Here is a 19,758-nt window from a genome sequence, read left to right as displayed (position 1 = left end):
TGGAAAGAAATCTGTTTATATACGAAAAGAAAACAATAACTGAGGAACTTCTTCAGTCCGTGGGCGGTGAATCTTTGGAATTCTCTGCCCCAGAGGGCTGTGGATGCTCAGTCGTTGAGTATATTCAAAGGTGAGATGGATTTTTGGATGCTAGGGCAATCAGGCAGGGAAGTGCTGAAGTCGATGGTGATCCGTGACCTTATTGCATGGCGGAGCAGGCTCGAGGGGGCCATACGGCCTACTCCTGCTCCTAATTCTTATGTAAACCTGTGTGCTCAGAATGCAAGACATCAGCCAGGTTAAAAATAGAGGAGATGATCTCAATCAGGCAGCACTGATTAGATGACGCCAAGCCTGGATTTAAAAAAAACATGTCAATGGGGGAGGCGGGAGGGCTGCGCGAGGTGTGGAGTTCCAGAGGGATGATGTCTTGGGATAGACTCAGTTGGAGAAGGAGAGAGTGGCCTGAGGTAGACAGCACATTGAGTTTTGACTTCCAACAGTAGTGAGGATGCAAGGAGGAGGAGCGCATTGGAGTTTAGAAGATCAGAAGAGCACACACCATAGTTGCATCAATAAATTGGGGCCAAGAAAGTAAGTGTGTGTGTGACACGGGGAATAAAGTAAAGCCCACCTTGGGGTCTCCAGCTTATAGAAACATAGAAACATAGAAAATAGGTGCAGGAGTAGGCCATTCGGCCCTTCTAGCCTGCACCGCCATTCAATGAGTTCATGAGTTCATGGCAGAACATGCAACTTCAGTACCCCATTCCTGCTTTTTCGCCATACCTCTTGACCCCCTAGTAGTTATTCTTATATCCTGCGTAGGGATGCGAGAGAGATTAGACAGGCGTCTCTTCAAATGTGCGAGTGATATTCTGCAGGAATCTCCTCCAGGCGTGGGAGCGAGATTTAAGTCTGTGCAGTGACTTGGGCTTTTTCGAGTTGTTGAGGGAAAATGCTTTGGCACAAAAGAGGAAATGGAGTCCTTGAAAGCAGTTTTCATGGAGGAATAAAAGAAGGGTGGGGTTGTATGGATTATCTATGTGTTCGCATTTTGTAGATGGGAAGGATGGAGAAGGAAGTTAAACAGGAAGGGAACATACTTGCATGCATCACCCTCATTTATATAATGAGAAAACCTTCTCTGCAAATTGGCTACCTTGATGGAGTGTTGATCATTGAAAGCATTCCCTCCCATTCCTGCCTCCTCTGGAAATGGAGCAGTAACAGTGCCAATCACTGATCTTCAGTCGGAGACCTGGCTGGGATAGTTATAAGAACATAAGAACGTAAGAAATAGGAACAGGAGTTGACCATATGGCCCCTTGAGCCTGCTCCGCCATTCAGTAAGATCAAGGCTGATCTGATCATGGACTCAGCTTCACTTCCCTGTCCGCTCCCCATAACCCCTTAACCCCTTATCGTTTAAGAAACTATTTCTGTCTTAAATTTATTCAATGTCCCAGCTTCCACAGCTCTCTGAGGCAGCGAATTTCACAGATTAACAACCCTCTGAGAGAAGAAATTTCTCCTCATCTCAGTTTTAAATGGGCGGCCCCTTATTCTAAGATCATGCTCTCTAGTTCTAGTCTCCCCCATCAGTGGAAACATCCTCTCTGCATCCACCTTGTCAAGCCCCCTCATAATCTTATACGTTTCGGATAAGATCACCTCTCGTTCTTCTGAATTCCAACGAGTAGAGGCCCAACCTACTCCACCATTCCTCATAAGTCAACCCCCTCATCTCCGGGATCAACCGAGTGAACCTTCTCTGAACTGCCTCCAAAGCAATCGAGCCAATGTGTGAGAGAGGTCGATTATCAGGCACAGTTGGAATGAAGTCGTGCCAGGGCACTGCTGGGTAATGGATGGTATCTAGAGGCAAGAGTTTAGCTCCCTCAGCACGCCAAGCTCCACAACTGCGAGAGGGCGTTGGAGCTCGCTGCTTTTGAAAAGAGAAGGGATTTTCATGAACTAGATACTGTTAACGCTGATGTGAAGTCTTCAAAAAAAAAAATGGGATATGGAAACAAAGTTTAGCACGCTGATTATCCTACCTGCCTTTGGGGTTGGGCAGGAGTTCCTGCCAAGGTTTTTCTAAAAATAAATTATTTGGAAAAGGTGCAAATTTACTGGAATGGTACTGGTGATGAGCAACTTCAGTTATGGGGAGAGATTAGAAAAGCTGGCATTGTTCTCCTTGGAGCAAAGAAAGATAAGGGGGTTTTGATAGAGGTATTCAAAATCATGAAGGGTTTTGATCGAGTAAATAAGGCGATTGGCCAAAGTTTTATTGGGGGAGATGGGAATATCTATTTTTTTACCTCCAGCGAATTATGATTTGGAACGCACTGCCCGAAAGGGTGGTGGAACCCCTTCCTGCTGCCACCTGTGTTTGACACGTTTAGAGAATGGTTCTGGAGCAGATCCAATTCCTGCTCCAACACACAATCCAGACCAGAGAGTTTTACTACTGCTGCCAACAGGGCAGGAAAATGGGAACATGAAAACAACACTTCCGAACTGGGACTGGTCTGCACATCATTGTTCAACACGGGTTTACATTACCAGGTGGGTCAGTCTATATCGTAGAAATATCCATCAAATTTCCCTGACAGGATCGTGGAATGACGGGGCCCAGGAGAGGCGTGAGTTCGTGGCCAGAAGAGCCGAGGACCCTGCGGCAGCACGGGCCAGTTGTTTGATTGAAACCCAGTCCTCGAGTCCTTTTATCTGTTGCTGCTGAAATAATTTCATTCTCCCTCTCTCTGTCCGAGCCGATCACATCGCTCCTGGGCCCCGATCTCTCAATGCTCCTCCGCCCCGATCAAAAATGGAGCAGTCAGTAACCGGACATCAATTAGTCTCCTCTTACCTTGGAGACATCAAATATCGACACACTGTTACTTGAAATATCAAAATATTAAACTCCAGCCTAGTTGAAGGATTATTAACATCAGCAGAAACAAAGGCCGACTAACGGAATGAACTCGATTCAGTCGGGATGCGAATAACCGCAGCATCCAACCCCTGCAGTCACGTGTGTTCACAAGTGACTGCAGGGGTTGGATTCAGCTGTTAGTTGATTGTGACCTCCCAGTCGTGTGCGAGACCGGGTACTGTGGCTTGCTTCTGGCAACTCTTCCCAAGTGGCCATTCTTAGTGACGTTCGAAGATAGAGCGGTAGTTGCAGTCGGCTATTTGACCAGTGGCGGGCATGTGGGGGTGGGGTGTCAGCAGGCGGTTGTTATCTCGCTGTGTCAGCTGGCGTGGTGTTCGTATTACCTGGCTGGCAGATGTGCCAGCTCACTGCTGTTCAGTGCCACGGAGCAGGGTGGGCACAGATCTTGGTTCCACTGTGCTCAGCACGTGGATTTTGGGGTCTCCAGTTACCCCCCCCCCCCCCCCCCCGATGTAATGTATTTGCTTCCTGGGTCCCTTGCTGAAGAATTCATAGCAACACGTTGCTATTGAGAACTAGTTGGTTTATTAGCAAAAGGTTTAACAATCACATTACACATTACCAGTTCATCCACCAGGCTCACAACTGCATACCTCATCGTGGATGGCCTAGACCCAAAATGTTGGGGGTTTTATTGAGTCTTGTGGATGTCACGTGACTGGCTAAGCCACTCCTTGAGCTGAGATCCAATCTCCAATCGGGTTTCTGCCTCTGCTCCTCCTGTGGCATTGTGAACTGCCCAACCCTGACTCTGACTGAGTATAAACAAGGCCAAGAAGCAGCAGTCAGCACTGAATAGAGGAAAGAAGGGTCTCTCTTTAAAACCTTCCTTCAGGTCGAGCGCCCCTGCCCCCGCACCCCCCCAAGACTGACATATGAAGAAAGACTGGATCAACTAGGCTTATATTCACTGGAATTTCGAAGCATGAGACGGGATCTCATAGAAACATATAAAATTCTGACAGTTTAGATTCAGGAAGAATGTTCCCGATGTTGGGGAAGTCCAGAACCAGGGGTCACAGTCTAAGGATCAGGGGTAAGCCATTTAGGACCAAAATGAGGAGAAACTTCTTCACTCAGAGAATTGTGAACCTGTGGAATTCTCTACCGCAGAAAGTTGTTGAGGCCAGTTCATTGGATATATTCAAAAGGGAGTTAGATGTGGCCCTTATGGCTAAAGTGATCAAGGGGTATGGAGAGAAGGCAGGAGTGGGGTACTGAAGTTGCATGATCAGCCATGATCATATTGAATGGTGGTGCAGGCTCGAAGGAATGGTGTATTCCTGCACCTATTTTCTATGTTTCTTTGTTTCCCCAGTCCGTGCTCTGCATTAGTTGAATGCAGATCCATTTTTATACACTGTAGTAATCTCCGAAGCGTCACAAATTATAAAGCTTCTGTGCCAGTTTTTGAGTGCAGGACTGCAATTATAAGCAAAGAATATAATTTCCTGGGAACCGAAATAGTGTCTGAATATGGGCTGCCCTGTGTTTGTGGACAGGAGGTGCAGGCTTCTCCTGCTGATCCAGTTAGTCCAGCTCTGGGTTGGAGTTGGTCAGCTTTGTTGTTTAAGTTTGTGAGTGACCTTCAGGGTAGGTCCCTCGGACAAATACTGAGCTGATTTTCTGACCCCAGAGGTTTGCTTTCTGCACGAAAAGTTCCTTAATAAGGTGCAAGATGTGAAGCAGGTGGCTTTAATTTAGGAAGGTATATGCAGGTAATTATTAGGAACAGGAAAAGGTCATTAAAAGCCCAATCTGCCCCACGGTCTCGCCATATCACCCGATCCCATTTTACTCTGTGTGTGTGTGTGTGTGTGTGTGTGTGTGTGTGTGTGTGTGTGTGTGTGTCTCTCTCGCTCTCTCTCTCTCTCTCTCTCTCTCTCTCTCTCCTTCTCCCTCCCTCCCTCCATGTCTCTTTCCGTTCCCTGGCCAATCCCTCAAACAACATAACAAAAACAGATTATCTGGTCATTATCACATTGCTGTTTGCTGGAGCTTGCTGTGCACAAATTGGCTGCCGTGTTTCCCACATTACAACAGTGACTACACTTCAAAAGTACTTCATTGGCTGTAAAGTCCTTTCAGGAGTCCGATAGTTCTGAAAGGTGCTATATAAATGCAAGTCTTTTTCTTTCTCTTTCGCTTGCGTTCCCTCGCTCTCTCTCTTTGCGTTCCCTCTCTCTCTCTTTGCGTTCCCTCGCTCTCGCTCACGCTTTCTCCGTCTCCTTTTCTTTTTTTTTCTCTCTCTCTGCTCTCTCCTCTCTCATTCTCTCTCTGGTCTCTCTCTCTGGTCTCTCTCTCTGGTCTCTCTCTCTGGTCTCTCTCTCTCTCTCTCTGGTCTCTCTCTGGTCTCTCTCTGGTCTCTCTCTGGTCTCTCTCTCTCGCTCTCTCTCTGGTCTCTCTTTCTCTCTTCTCTCTCTGGTCTCTCTCTCTCTCTCTCTCTCTCTCTCTCTGGTCTCTCTCTCTCTCTCTCTCTGGTCTCTCTCTCTCTCTCTGGTCTCTCTCTCTCTCTCTCTCTCTCTGGTCTCTCTCTCTCTGGTCTCTCTCTCTCTCTCTCTCTCTCTCTCTCTCTGGTCTCTCTCTCTCTCTCTCTCTCTCTCTGGTCTCTCTCTCTCTCTCTCTCTCTCTCTCTCTGGTCTCTCTCTCTCGCTCTCTCTCTGGTCTCTCTTTCTCTCTTCTCTCTCTGGTCTCTCTCTCTCTCTCTCTGGTCTCTCTCTCTCTCTCTCTGGTCTCTCTCTCTCTCTGGTCTCTCTCTCTCTCTCTCTCTCTCTGGTCTCTCTCTCTCTCTCTCTCTCTCTCTCTCTCTCTCTCTCTCTCTCTCTCTCTCTCTGGTCTCTCTCTCTCTCTCTCTGGTCTCTCTCTCTCTCTCTCTGGTCTCTCTCTCTCTCTCTCTGGTCTCCTTTTCTGACTCTACTCCTCATTACTGTCTTCTCTTCTCTCTTCTCTTCTCTCTATACTCCTCCTACTCTGTTTCTCTCCCACTCACTCCCCTCTCTCTGCTCCCCAGCTCCTTCCTGCTGCTATTCCGGCTATGGGGGTTGCAAGCTGTGGCCTCTAACTCCTGATCTCTCAATGTCAGTGCAGGAATGCATCCCCGTTGCGCGCAGTGGTACTCACTCCGAAAGCTGGTGTGGGGACCGGTGCTGCTGTTTAGCCGCGGACAATGAGCTCAGAAGACCCAGTGCTTGCATCAGATGCAGGTGGTTGGCGAGTGCATCCATGTCCGTGCTACAACATGACCACACGCTGACCCAGGGTCGTACATCCCCCTCAGTCAGCAAACATCTGCTTCCTACTGGGGCCGACTACTAATCGGCAATGGGTCTTGTGTCATTTCCGTTAACTGTTGCAACCCCGATAGCGGACCGGAGGGAATTCCGCCTCATATTTTGCCCATCTGCACATAAATCTAGGCTGACACTCCCAGTGCAGTGCTGAGGGACTGCTGCGCTGTCAGAGGTGCCGTCTTTCGGATAAGACATTAAGCCGAGGCGCACTCGAGGCGAGGACGTAAAAGAACCCGTGGCACTATTTCAAAAAAGAGCAAGGGAGTTATCCCCGGTCTCCTGGCCAATATTCATCCCTCAATCACCATCACAAAAACAGATTATCTGGTCATTATCACATTGTGTGTGGGAGCTTGCTGTGCGCAGAATGCCTGCCGCGTTTCCCACATTAGAACGGTGACTACACTCCAAAAGTACTTAGTTGATTGTGACGCGCTTTAAGACGTCCAGTGGTCGTGAAAGGCGCTATATAAATGCAAGTCTTCGTTTCTATTTATCTTTCTCTAAGTCTGAACAACTCCGTGCCAGGATTGTGGTGTCTCCAGAACCCTCCAAAGGTTACCGTCAGTGGTACTTGCATTGATTATGCCATTTTGATTTTGGTACTTTTTTTTAAAACCCGTTTCCCGTTTGTTACGGGAGTAATATCGAAGTCTGAGTGGTAAAGGAGAAAAGAAGTGTTTGGCACGAGAGGTTCTTCAAGCTGCTCAGCAACGGAGGAGACATCATAGAATCATAGAAATTTACAGCACGGAAAGAGGCCATTCGGCCCATCGTGTCTGTGCCGGCCCCCAAAGAGCTATCCATAATCCCACTTTCCAGCTCTTGGTCTGCAGCCCTGTAGGTTACGGCACAGCCAATTAATTTTTAAATGTGGTGAGGGTTTCTGCCTCTACCACCCTTTCAGGCAGTGAGTTCCAGACCCCCACCACCCTCTGGGTGAAGACATTTCCCCTCAAATCCCCTCCAAACCTCCTACAAATTACTTGAAATCTATGCCCCCTGGTTGTTGAACACTCTGCTAAGGCAAATAGGTCCTTCCTATCCACCTAGGCCTCTCATAATTTTATGCACCCCAATAAGTTCTCCCTACGGCCTCCTCTGTCCCAAAGAAAACAAACCCAGTGTATCCAGTCTTTCCTCATTGCTAAAATTTCCCAGTCCAGGCAACATCCTTGTCAATTGCCTCTGTAACCTCTCTAGTGCAATCACATCTTCCCTGTAATGTGGTGACCAGAACTGCACGCAGTACTCCAGCTGTGGCCTAACCAGTGTTTTAAACATGGAAGTTATAATTACGGTTAGAGGAGGTGATGTAAACCAAGAATGCCAACAGAAAGCGCAGGACCACAGATGGAGCCATTGAAGGTAAGGGCAATCGTAGTCCATTCAACCGGCAAAGAGCGACGGAGAAAAGTACCCATGTTTTCCAATTAGAGGTTAACCTGTTTCAAATAAATTGAGACTACTATATCTTTGAAGAACTGAACGATGATGCTCTTCACTTCTCTAGTGAAGGGTTTGCAGGCGGAGATGATGTGAGAGGGAAAGGTTGTGATTAGTTCCAGCCTCCTCCACCCTCTGGGTGAAGAAATTTCCCCTCAAATCCCCTCTAAACCAAATCTGATCCGTCATCAATATTAACATAGCCCCAAAGCGCAGAGGGCAGTGGAAGCAGTGCCGCAAAAAAGTTAATACCGGGGCACTCAAAGACCCAGCTAAGAGAGCCCTATACAGCCAGCGCCTCACAGCCATTCTGGCATGCCTTGATGACCCTGAGACGCTCAATGCCCACAGCGCTTGGTCTGCCCTCCATAACCAGTGCCTGTGAAGAGACACTTGGTCACTCAACCAGCAAACACCATTTTCATCAAACCAGTCCTGATCAGGGGATCCAAGAACTAATAGATCATAAGGGCAGAGCATTTCTGAATCTCAAGTAACAACCCAACTCGGGAGCTGCAGAGCAACGTTACAGATGGCTCAAGGCTGAGGTCCAACAAAAAACCCGGGACCTAAAGAACAGGTGGTGGATGGAGGAAGCACAGGAGATACAGCAGCTGGCCGACAACGATGATGTGCGAGGATTCTTCATCGCAGCCAAGGCCACCTACGGTCCAAACTCCCAAGGCTCCACCCCACTCCTGGCCAAGAACTGGGAAACACTCCTGAAGGACACCGAAGCTGTCGGGGCCCGCTGGAAGGAGCAATTTGAAGATTTCCTCAATCGAGACTCTGCCTGTGACTTGAGTGTTTTCAACTCCATCCCGCAGCATGCGACCCACCACCACCTCGGTGAAACCCCAACGCTGCACGAGGTCGGCAAAGCCATAAAACAGCTCAAGAATAACAAGGCTACGGGTGCGGATGGAATTCCTGCTGGGGCGTTAAAATATGGCGGAGAGGTGCTATTAACACAGATACATGACCTCATCTCTCTGAGGGAGGAAAGCATGCCGGGAGATTTCCGATGCAGTGATCATGTCCATTTTTAAAAAGGGGAACAAATCTGACTGCGGCAACTGCAGGGGAATCTCTCTGCTCTCAACCACTGGGAAGGTTGTCGCTAGAGTTCTCCTCAATCGCCTTCTCCTGGAATCACAGTGCGGATTTCGTCCCCTACGGGGAACAAAGGACATGATCTTTGCAGCACGACAGTTGCAGGAAAAATGCAGGGAGCAGGGCCAGCCCTTATACATGGCCTTTTTCGGTCTCACAAAGGCCTTTTACAGTGTCAACCGTGAGGGCTTATGGAGCGTCCTCCGTTTTGGATGCCCCGAAAGTTTGTCAACATCCTTTTCCTGCTCCACGACGACATGCAGGCCGTGATCCTTACCAGCGGATCCATCACAGACCCAATTCACGTTCGGACCGGGGTCAAACAGGGCTGCGTCATCGCCCCAACCCACTTCTCAATCTTCCTCGCTGCCATGCTCCACCTCAGTCAACAAGCTCCCCGCTGGAGAGGAACTAAACTACAGAACCAGTGGGAAGCTGTTTAACCTTCACCGTCTCCAGGCCAGGTCCAAGACCACCCCAAGCTCCGTCGTTGAGCTGCAGTACGCGGACGACGCCTGCGTCTGCTCACACAGAGGCTGAACTCCAGGATATAGTCGATATATTCACTGAGGCATATGAAAGCATGGGCCTTACGCTTAACATCCGTAAGACAAAGGTCCTCCCCCAGCCTGTCCTCACCGCACAGCACTGCCCCCCCCACCACCCGTCATCAAGATTCATGGCGCGGCCCTCGACAACGTGGACCATTTTCCATACCTCGGGAGCCTCTTGTCAACCAAAGGCAGACACTGATGTGGAGATTCAACATCGCCTCTAGTGCACCAGTGCAGCCTTCGGCCGCCTGAGGAAAAGAGTGTTCGAAGACCAGGCCCTCAAACCTACCTCCAAAAGCTCATGGTCTACAGGGCTGTAGTAATACCCGCCCTCCTGTATGGATCAAGAGGCATGGACGATGTACAGAAGACACATCAAGTCGCTGGAGCTATATCATCAACGATGTCTCGCAAGATCATGCAAATCCCCTGGGAGGACAGACGTACCAACATCAGTGTCCTCGCCCAGGCTAACATCCCCAGCATTGAAGCACTGACTACACTCGATCAGCTTCGCTGGGCAGGCCACTGTAATGTCTATAAGCTTGTAATGTTTGTAGCTCCACACTCGATGTGGACGTACTGTGTACTGCAAGTGCAGGGTTAATAATAAACAGAACCAGGCAGATTCCGGAGACTTCCGAGAGAGCTACCTGCCATGTTAGGAAGCTGTATGTGCTGTGCTCTGTGAATATATCACAGCCACTTCGTTCGCATGCCAGACACGAAACTCCCTAAGCAATTGCTCTAGGCGGAGCTCCTTCATGGCAAACGAGCCAAAGGTGGGCAGCGGAAATGTTACAAGGACACCCTCAAAGTCTCCCTGGTGAAGTGTGACATCACCACTGACACCTGGGAGATCCTGGCCGAAGACCGCCCTAGGTGAAGAAAGTGCATCCGGGAGGGCGCTAAGCTCTTCGAATCTCAACGCCGCGAGCGTGAAGAGGCCAGGCGCAGGCAGCGGAAGGAGCGTGCGGTAAATCAGAGCTACAGCCACCCCCCCCCCCCCCATCCCCTTCCCCCGACGAATGTCTGTCCCACCTGCGATAGGGTCTGTGGCTCTCGTATTGGACTGTTCAGCCACCAAACAACTCACTTTAGGAGTGGAAGCAAGTCTTCCTTGATTCCGAGGGACGGCCTATGATGATGATGATGATGTGAGAGGGAACGGTTGTGCGTGCTGTGGCTATGCAGTCAGCAGGCCCCGTCGGTGAACGGCAGATTGAAATGATCAGCGAACGACTTGAGTGGCTTCAGATGCCGGGTGTAGGAGGAGGTTATTGATACGAGGAAGGAACCGAGTGGGAGAGAGAGGAGAGTGCCGCAGGAATGGAAACATTCATCCAATCCCGTCAATCTACAGCGCAGATGGAGCAATTGGAGAGGAAAGTAGATAATGAATGCAGTGTGGCGTTGGCGTTTAGAAGTGATTGAAGCCAGATGAAAGGTTTTAGAGTTGTCCGAAGCAATAGCAGATGACTCACCAAAGGGTACAAGAGGTGTGTTGCAACAAAGTAAGATTATCAATGAGGCGACCCTGCCAAAAAACGCCTCTCTACTTCGCCTCCTTTTAAGACGCTCCTTAAGACCTACCCAATGCCTCCTAATGTGGCTCAGACTTTGCTCCAGTAAAGGGCCGTGGAATGTTTTGCGACGTTAAAGACGCTATTATAAGTGTAAGTTGTTGCTGATGATTGGGGGGCAGCGCTGTGCGGTGAGGACAGGCTGGTGGAGGACCTTTTGTCTTACGGATGTTTAACGTAAGGCACATGCTTTCGTACGCTTCAGTAAATACGTCGACTATGTCCTGGAGTTCAGCGTCTGTATGTGCGCAGACGCAGGCGTTGTCCGCGTACTGTAGCTCGACGCCGGACATTGGGGTGGTCTTGGACCTGGCTTGGAGACGGCGAAGGTTGAACAGGATCCCACTGGTTCTGTAGTTTAGTTGCATTCAAGCGGGGAGCTTGTTGACTGTGAGGTGGAGCATGGAAGCGAGGAAGGTTGAGAAGAGGGTTGGGGCCAGCATTGAAGCACTGACCATACTTGTTCAGCTCCGCTGGGCGGGCCACATTGTCCGCATGCCAGACACGAGACTCCCAAAGCAAGTGCTCTACTCGGAACTCCTTCACGGCAAACGAGCCAAAGGTGGGCAGAGGAAACGTTACAAGGACACCCACAAAGCCTCCCTGATAAAGTGCAACATCCCACCAACACCCTGGCCAAAGACCGCCCTAAGTGGAGGAAGTGCATCCGGGAGGGCGCTGAGCACCTCGAGTGTCATCGTCGAGAGCATGCAGAAACCAAGCGCAGGCAGCGGAAAGAGCGTGCGGCAAACCAGTCCCACCTACCCTTTCCCTCAATGACTATTTGTCCCACCTGTGACTGGGACTGTGGTTCTCGTATTGGACTGTTCAGCCACCTAAGGACTCATTTTTAAGAGTGGAAGCAAGTCTTCCTCGATTCTGAGGGACTGCCTATGATGATGATGTTAATTAGGCCCGAACTTGTAAGGTGATGGATAACTGCAGCAAGTCCGATCATAAAGTCAAAGAGACTTGAGCACATAAATCTAGGCTGACGTTTCAGTGCAACGCTGAAGGAATGCTGCACTGTCGGAGGTGCCGTCTTTCGGGTGAGATGTTAAACCGAGGCCCCGACCGCCTTCTCGGATGGTCGTAAAAGATCCCATGGCACTATTTTGAAGAGCAGCAGGGTAGATATCCCCGGTGTTCTGGGGCCAATATTTATTCCTCAATCAACATCACAAAAACAGATTATCTGGTCATTATCACATTGCTGTTTGTGGGAGCTTGCTGTGCACAAAATGGCTGCCCCGTTTCCCACATTACAACAGTGACTACACTCCAAAAGTACTTCATTGGCTGTAAAGCTCTTTGAGACATCCGGTCGTCGTGAAAGGCGCTATATAAATGCAAGTCTTTTTGTTCAGTAGAGGGTAGTTCAAAGGGTAGCAGTGAGTAGCTTTCTTGGGTGGGGTAATGTCAACATGGATTACCTTTCCAAGGAGAAGGAAAGGTGGGTTTGAGCTCCCCAGCCTATACAGATTGGAGTTCAAACGAGAGGGGATCTAAGATAATGAGGGGGCTTGACAAGGTGGCTGCACAGAGGATATTTCCACTCGTAGGGGACATACTCTTAGAATAATGGGCCGTCCATTTAAAACTGAGATGAGGAGAAATTTCTTCTCAGAGGGTTGTAAATCTGTGGAATTCTCTATCTCAGAGAGCTGTGGAGGCTGGGTCATTGAATATATTTAAGGTGGATATAGACAGATTTTTGAGCGATAAGGGAATAAAGGGTTATGGGGAGTGGGCGGGGAAGTGGAGCTGAGTCCATGATCAAATCAGCCATGATCTAATTAAATGGCAGAGCAGGCTCGAGGGGCCGTATGGCCTACTCCTGCTCCTATTTCTTATGTTCTTAGAAATGGCATGGAGAACTGGCTGACCTTCCAAACCAGTGGGAGCATAACATAAACAGGGAGTAACTAAACTGTAACATCACACACATAGCAGGCACAGAACTTCCTCCAGGGAAATAATATTTCCTGTTTCCATTCTGGGAGGTTGCAGAGTAACAGTGTGTGGAGGGGAAGGGTTTTAAAAGTAAAACATTAATATCATCTCATGGTTTCTCTTTCTATTTTATTTTGCCATTTATTTTGTACTCTACAATGTCATTGCTATAAGTAGGACACGGGGTTAGATACAGAGTAAAGCTCCCTCTACACTGTCCCATCAAACACTCCCAGGGCAGGTACAGCACTGGTTAGAGACAGAGTAAAGCTCCCTCTACACTGTCCCATCAAACACTCCCATGGTAGGTATAGCACTGGTTAGAGACAGAGTAAATCTTCCTTTGCACATTTCCAGGAGGTCCCTTGATGACATCCCAGGAGTTTGGCTGCATTGGAGAGATTCTGGGGGTCCTCCTATAGAAAGCAGTAATTATCAGGAGATCTCTGTTCCTGTGGCTTCCGACTGAAACAAAAATTTGTCCACAGTCAGTGCTGTCAGCCCGTGCTAGCTGGGAACTGGATTGAGAAGGGACAAGGACTATTGTCCAACCCTCTGCACCACCCAGCCCTCCTAATTATGAGTAGAAATAGATCCTTGCAGGCAGCTCTTCTGTACTTTTTATTCCAAAGCTTCTCTGCTAATTTCATGCATGATAGAGTAACAGCTGTAGCCCATTAGAATAAAATATGGGTGCCCTATTATATGCCGGTGAGTTGCAAAGTCAGCTAAAGCCGGCCAGTGTTTCCAGCAGTGGGTGTATTGCTGCTAGCTTGGGTGCAGTGCAGGTACCAGTCAGAGAGTGCCTGCCCGCCCATCACAAGGGCAATGCCGCACTGCGCCAACACAGGCACTGAGTGCGACAGCAATTCATTGCCTCCCAACATTTCATTCGGTGAACGTGGGCACAGCAGGCAGGGGGGGCACTCCAGTCAGGCCTCCGGATGGTGGGGAGAGGAGACGGCCCAACCAGAGTTCTCCTCGCTCCCGCTAACGATTCGGGCGAGAAAGGGTTGGCGTGGATGTTTGGGTGAGGACACGATTGAGTTCTGTTGTGTGATGCCTCCGCAGCTGAATATGCAGTTCCAGGAGTTCGGCGCTGTAATGTATTTGCTTCATGGGTTCTTAGCTTAAGAGTTATAGCAGCACATTGCTATTAAGAACTAGTTGGTTAATTAGCAAAAGGTTTAACAATCACACTGCACATTACCGGTTCATCCACCAGGCTCACAACCACCTGCCTCATCGTGGATCCCCCGAACCCAACGGGCTGGGGTTTTATTGAGTCTTGTCAACATCACGTGACTGGCTAAGCCACTCCAAACTCAAGAACTCTACAAACCTGTTGGGTTCAGGGGAACCACGATGAGGCAGGATGTTGTGAGCCTGGTGGATGAACTGGTAATGTGTCGTGTGATTGTTAAACAGATTAGGAAAAGGGGAGGTGCAAAGAGACCTGGGTGTCATGGTACATCAGTCATTGAAGGTTGGCATGCAGGTGCAGCAGGCGGTTAAGAAAGCAAATGGCATGTTGGCCTTCATAGCAAGGGGATTTGAGTACAGGGGCAGGGAGGTGTTGCTACAGTTGTACAGGGCATTGGTGAGGCCACACCTGGAGTATTGTGTACAGTTTTGGTCTCCTAACCTGAGGAAGGACATTCTTGCTATTGAGGGAGTGCAGCGAAGGTTCACCAGACTGATTCCCGGGATGACGGGACTGACCTATCAAGAAAGACTGGATCAACTGGGCTTGTATTCACTGGAGTTCAGAAGAATGAGAGGGGACCTCATCGAAACATTTAAAATTCTGACGGGGTTAGACAGGTTAGATGCAGGAAGAATGTTCCCAATGTTGGGGAAGTCCAGAACCAGAGGTCACAGCCTAAGGATAAGGGGTAAGCCATTTAGGACCGAGATGCGGAGGAACTTCTTCACCCAGAGAGTGGTGAACCTGTGGAATTCTCTACCACAGAAAGTTGTTGAGGCCAATTCACTAAATATATTCAAAAAGGAGTTAGATGAGGTCCTTACTACTAGGGGGATCAAGGGGTATGGCGAGAAAGCAGGAATGGGGTACTGAAGTTGAATGTTCAGCCATGAACTCATTGAATGGCGGTGCAGGCTAGAAGGGCCGAATGGCCTACTCCTGCACCTATTTTCTATTATGGGGGGGGAGGGGGTCACCAGATAGAGCTAGGAGTAGCTGCCCCTCTCTCATACATAGTACTGAGCCCAAATGCAGCAGCTCAACCTTTGAGTATGGTTGAACGTGGCGAGTGCTGAACAGGAGGGATTGAACCCGTGACCTTCATGAATTGGATGTTGCCTTCACATACCGAGACATCGAGCTGAGTGCAGGCTGTGGTGGGAGGGAATGTAATCCCTCAATTAAAATGGCAGGAGTCTTAAGTCCAACATGGCTCGGATGAGATTTTTCTAAGTTGTTGTATTCTTAGTTTTCTTCTTCTCTCGTACGGTAGTAGCGAATCAAATCAAACGTCAAAACCCAAGTCAGATATCCAGAGCCAAAGCTTCTGGTGTAACAGCGTCTATATCTTGTAGGCTGCCTGTGAATTCCCGCTGAGGGCAGTGCTCGATGATGTGCTCCAGGGTCTGATTAGGAGCTCCACAGTCACATGATGGGGAGGCTTTAACCTTCCACCTATGGAGAAGGTGGCAGCATCCACCCTGACCGGTTCTGAGGCGGTTGATGGTTGCCTACTGTTTGTGAGGTAGGTTTGATCCTTCATGTACTGTGGGGTCCTCATTAAGGAATCCATTCCATATGTCGCAGTTTGCTACCCGTCTTGGCTGTGATGCCCTTGTCGAAATAATCTGTATTTTTGTTGATTGAGGGATAAATATTGGCCAGGACTCCAGGGATAACTCGCCTCTTCTTCAAAAAAAAGTGCCGTGGGATCTTTTACGTCGACCTGAGCGAGCAGACAGGGCCTCAGTTTAACATCTGAAAGACGGCACCTCCGACAGTGCGGCATTCCCTCAGCACTGCACTGGGAGTGTCAGCCTAGATTTATGTGCTCAAGTCCCTAGAGTGGGACTTGAACCCACAACCTTCTGACTCCGAGGCAAGTGTGCTGCCCACTGAGCCACGGCTGACACCTTCAAGGCACAACCACTCGGAAGCTGCAGTGTCTACATGGAGGAGAGTTGGCCGTGTCGTGTGTCTTCAGTCCTCGTACGTCTCAAGCCATCTGCACCACAACACGGCCATCTCCATTCCAGCGATGTAGACACTCCAGGTTCCGAGTAGTTTCGGGTGCGACCCGCATTCCGAGGGAACGGCGCCAGTTCTGCTCCCTGAATTGAAAGCTCTTGTTTGAGAATCTCCAGGGATCCTGGGATCCAGTGCTTCACCCACGATGATGTCATCTCTTTGAGCAAGTTGGCTACGGAGATCCCCAGGCTCACCGTCTCCCAGCAGTGTGAGTACAAGAAAATGGCACTGGAGACATTCTGGGAGCAGTTCTTTTTTTTGGGACTCATGTTTTTCTCCTCTCTGCTGAAGCTACTAACCATTTAGGGTGCAGTTTCACATCAGAAAGGAATGAGCAGGTTCTGCTGATGGGGTGAGATGAAGTAGAGTGGGAGAGGAGGATCATATGGAGCATATAAACACGGCATTGACTGGTTGGGCCGCATGGCCTGTTTCTGTTCTGTAAATTCTGTTCAATCTTCCCAGCACACTGCACTACCCCACCCAATATATAACGACTTTCACGACCACAGGACGTCCCAAAGCACTTTACAAACAATGAAGTACTTTTGGAGTGTAGTCACTGTTGTAATGTAGGAAACGCGGCAGCCAATTTGTGCACAGCAAGCTCCCACAAACGACAATGTGATTATGACCAGATAATTTTTTTAAAATAATGTTTTTTTAGTGATGTTGATTGAGGGATAAATATTGGCCAGGACACCTGGGAGAACTCCCGTGCTGTTCTTCAAAATAGTGCTGTGCGATATTTTACGTCCACCTGAGAGTGCAGGCGGGGCCTCAGTTGACATCTGAAAGACGGCAGCTCCGACAGCACGGCGCACTCTCAGTACTGCACTGCAGTGTCAGCCTAGATTTATGTGCTCGAGGTCTGGAGTGGGACTTGAACCCACAACCCTCTGACTCAGAGTGTGCTGCCCACTAAGCCATGGCTGACTGAGTCAGCAGCTTTACTCTGCTGTACCTGCCCTGGGAGTGTTTGATGGGACAGTGTAGAAGGAGCTTTACTCTGTATCTAACCCATGCTGTACCTGCCCTGGGAGTGTTTGATGGGACAGTGTAGAGGGAGCTTTACTCTGTATCTAACCCCCTGTACCTGCCCTGGGAGTGTTTGATGGGACAGTGTAGAGGGAGCTTTACTCTGTATCTAACCCGTGCTATACCTGCCTCGGGAGTGTTTGATGGGACAGAGTAGAAGGAGCTTTACTCTGTATCTAACCCATGCTGTATCTGCCCTGGGAGTGTTTGATGGGACAGAGTAGAGGGAGCTTTACTCTGTATCTAACCCCGTGCTGTATCTGCCTCGGGAGTGTTTGATGGGACAGTGTAGAGGGAGCTTTACTCTGTATCTAACCCGTGCTGTACCTGCCCTGGGAGTGTTTGATGGGACAGTGTAGAGGGAGCTTTACTCTGTATCTAACCCATGCTGTATCTGCCCTGGGAGTGTTTGATGGGACAGTGTAGAGGGAGCTTTACTCTGTATCTAACCCGTGCTGTACCTGCCTCGGGAGTGTTTGATGGGACAGTGTAAAGGGAGCTTTACTCTGTATCTAACCCCGTGCTGTACCTGCCCTGGGAGTGTTTGATGGGACAGTGTAGAGGGAGCTTTACTCTGTATCTAACCCCGTGCTGTACCTGCCCTGGGAGTGTTTGATGGGACAGTGTAAAGGGAGCTTTACTCTGTATCTAACCCCGTGCTGTACCTGCCCTGGGAGTGTTTGATGGGACAGTGTAGAGGGAGCTTTACTCTGTATCTAACCCGTGCTGTACCTGCCCTGGGAGTGTTTGGGACAGTATAAAGGGAGCTTTACTCTGTATCTAACCCCGTGCTGTACCTGCCCTGGGAGTGTTTGATGGGACAGTGTAAAGCGAGCTTTACTCTCTATCTAACCCCAAGATTGCAGGATTCTTGCAAAGCAGAGCCTGAGTGTGTTGAAGTTTGAGAAACACCTCTTCATCCTTTGGAGATCTAGGGTTTCCGTTGCACTCCCCAGACTGCTCAGTTATGGCTCCGCGGTGGAGGAGATGATGTCAGGAAGCTGCAGTAACATCTGTAGAGAGATGGTCAACAACACAGGGAGTCCCAGAGGCAGCACACACCCCTTCAGCTTCATTGCCAAACCCATGTTCCAATGATCTCATTGTGCACTGTGCAAGTGAAACAGTAACTAAACCAATGCAGTCAGGGATATTCCATTCTGCTCCCTCAGAGCCTCACTTGACGAAAGCACTGCCCCATGTGCGACTGAGTCGTACAGAGGTTCACGGACTCTGCCCTGGTCCGTGCACAGCCAGCCAATGTCCAGCAGGGCAGCGGGCAGGGCTTGCTGCGCTATAATCTGCCTCTGGACCCCTGGGTTAGTGGCGTGGGTCGGGGGGGGGGCGGGGGGAGAAATCAGCCAAGATTCCAGCCTCTCATCACCATCCAGTGATGTCTGTTGGAACATGGCCTGTGGGATCACCTGGAATGGTCTCGATGGCCTGTAGGGGGGTTGGAGTGGAATTTTTCCAGGGTATTTTTTCTCTTATTGGCCGTCTAGTCATGATGCTCCAGCGTGAGCCATGATTGACGGACCAGTTGGTCTTTTCCTGCCCGTCGTCATCATATGTTGCTAAAGTGCACGAGTGGTCATTAGATGAGGACTAGATCAAGCCTAGCTTTCACACAGCTGGATTCACAATGTACATGCACACAGAGGTCATTGCAGTGATGTAATGAACCCCAGCAAGGGTCATGCCTTCAGCAGAGGAAGGATGGGCACTGGGGTTGGGTAAGCGAGGGCACTGAACCCCAAGACGTCCATTTTAAATGATAAAGGAGTCAAGGGTTATGGGGAGCGGGCAGGGAAGTGGAGTTGAGGCCAAGATCAGATCAGCCATGATCTTATTGAATGGTGGAGCAGGCTAAATGGCCGCCTACTGCTATTCTATTCTTGTGTACGCCTTCAGGTGAGGTAGAATGGAACTGGGGTGGGGTACTCCAGGGTACTGAACCCCAACAAGTCCATGCCTTCAGCAGAGTTAGAATGGGCACTGGAGTGAGGGACTGAAGGACTCTATACTGAACCAGGGCAAAGCTCTCAGCAGATGAGGGAAGAAAGGCAGAGCGCAAAAGCCTGCGTAATGTGGTTTGCCAAAGGCACCCGAGTTCACTGGGGGGAAAATTCTGCGAAGATTATCATGACTGCAGCCCAGCCCGCAATTTGCTCTTGACTTCTGTTGGCAAGAGGTGATTGAAAGGAAAACATTTTCGGCCAAAATTGAGAGATTTAACTTTTAATAACTTTTTGCGATCTGGCATTTTCCACATGACATCTGAGCAGCGATGTGTTCTGGCAGGTTTGTTGTTGGGCTTGTGGGGTGAATTGGCACCAAAAGATTATGGCAATGATCTTGCTCCTGTCAGTAATTGGTTTACAGGTGTGGGTTACAGACTGGCATTTAGTCTAGGGGTGTGGATGGTTTACGTGATTGTGTGTGTGTGTGTGTGTGTGTGTGTGTGTGTGTTGGATACCCAGGGGTAATGAGGGCGCACAGCAGTCTGGAGATCCCGCACAGGCCACTCACTGGCTTATACATGGAAAAAGCTGTGCATGCGCGAAATGTTCATGAAAAAAAA

At 49.4% G+C, this 19,758-nt stretch overlaps 1 protein-coding gene across 3 annotated transcripts in view; it reads left to right on the top strand.

Annotated features, from left to right (window-relative positions):
• sema4c (sema domain, immunoglobulin domain (Ig), transmembrane domain (TM) and short cytoplasmic domain, (semaphorin) 4C) overlaps positions 1-19,758 on the top strand; it is a 101,734-nt gene that overhangs the window by 20,566 nt on the left and 61,410 nt on the right. The window lies entirely within an intron of this gene.

This window comes from Pristiophorus japonicus, chromosome 22, assembly GCF_044704955.1.
Source record: "Pristiophorus japonicus isolate sPriJap1 chromosome 22, sPriJap1.hap1, whole genome shotgun sequence".
Taxonomy (NCBI): Eukaryota; Metazoa; Chordata; class Chondrichthyes; family Pristiophoridae; genus Pristiophorus; species Pristiophorus japonicus.
The sequence above is the reverse complement of the archived record's forward strand: the minus strand, read 5'-3'. Positions and strand labels throughout refer to the sequence as shown.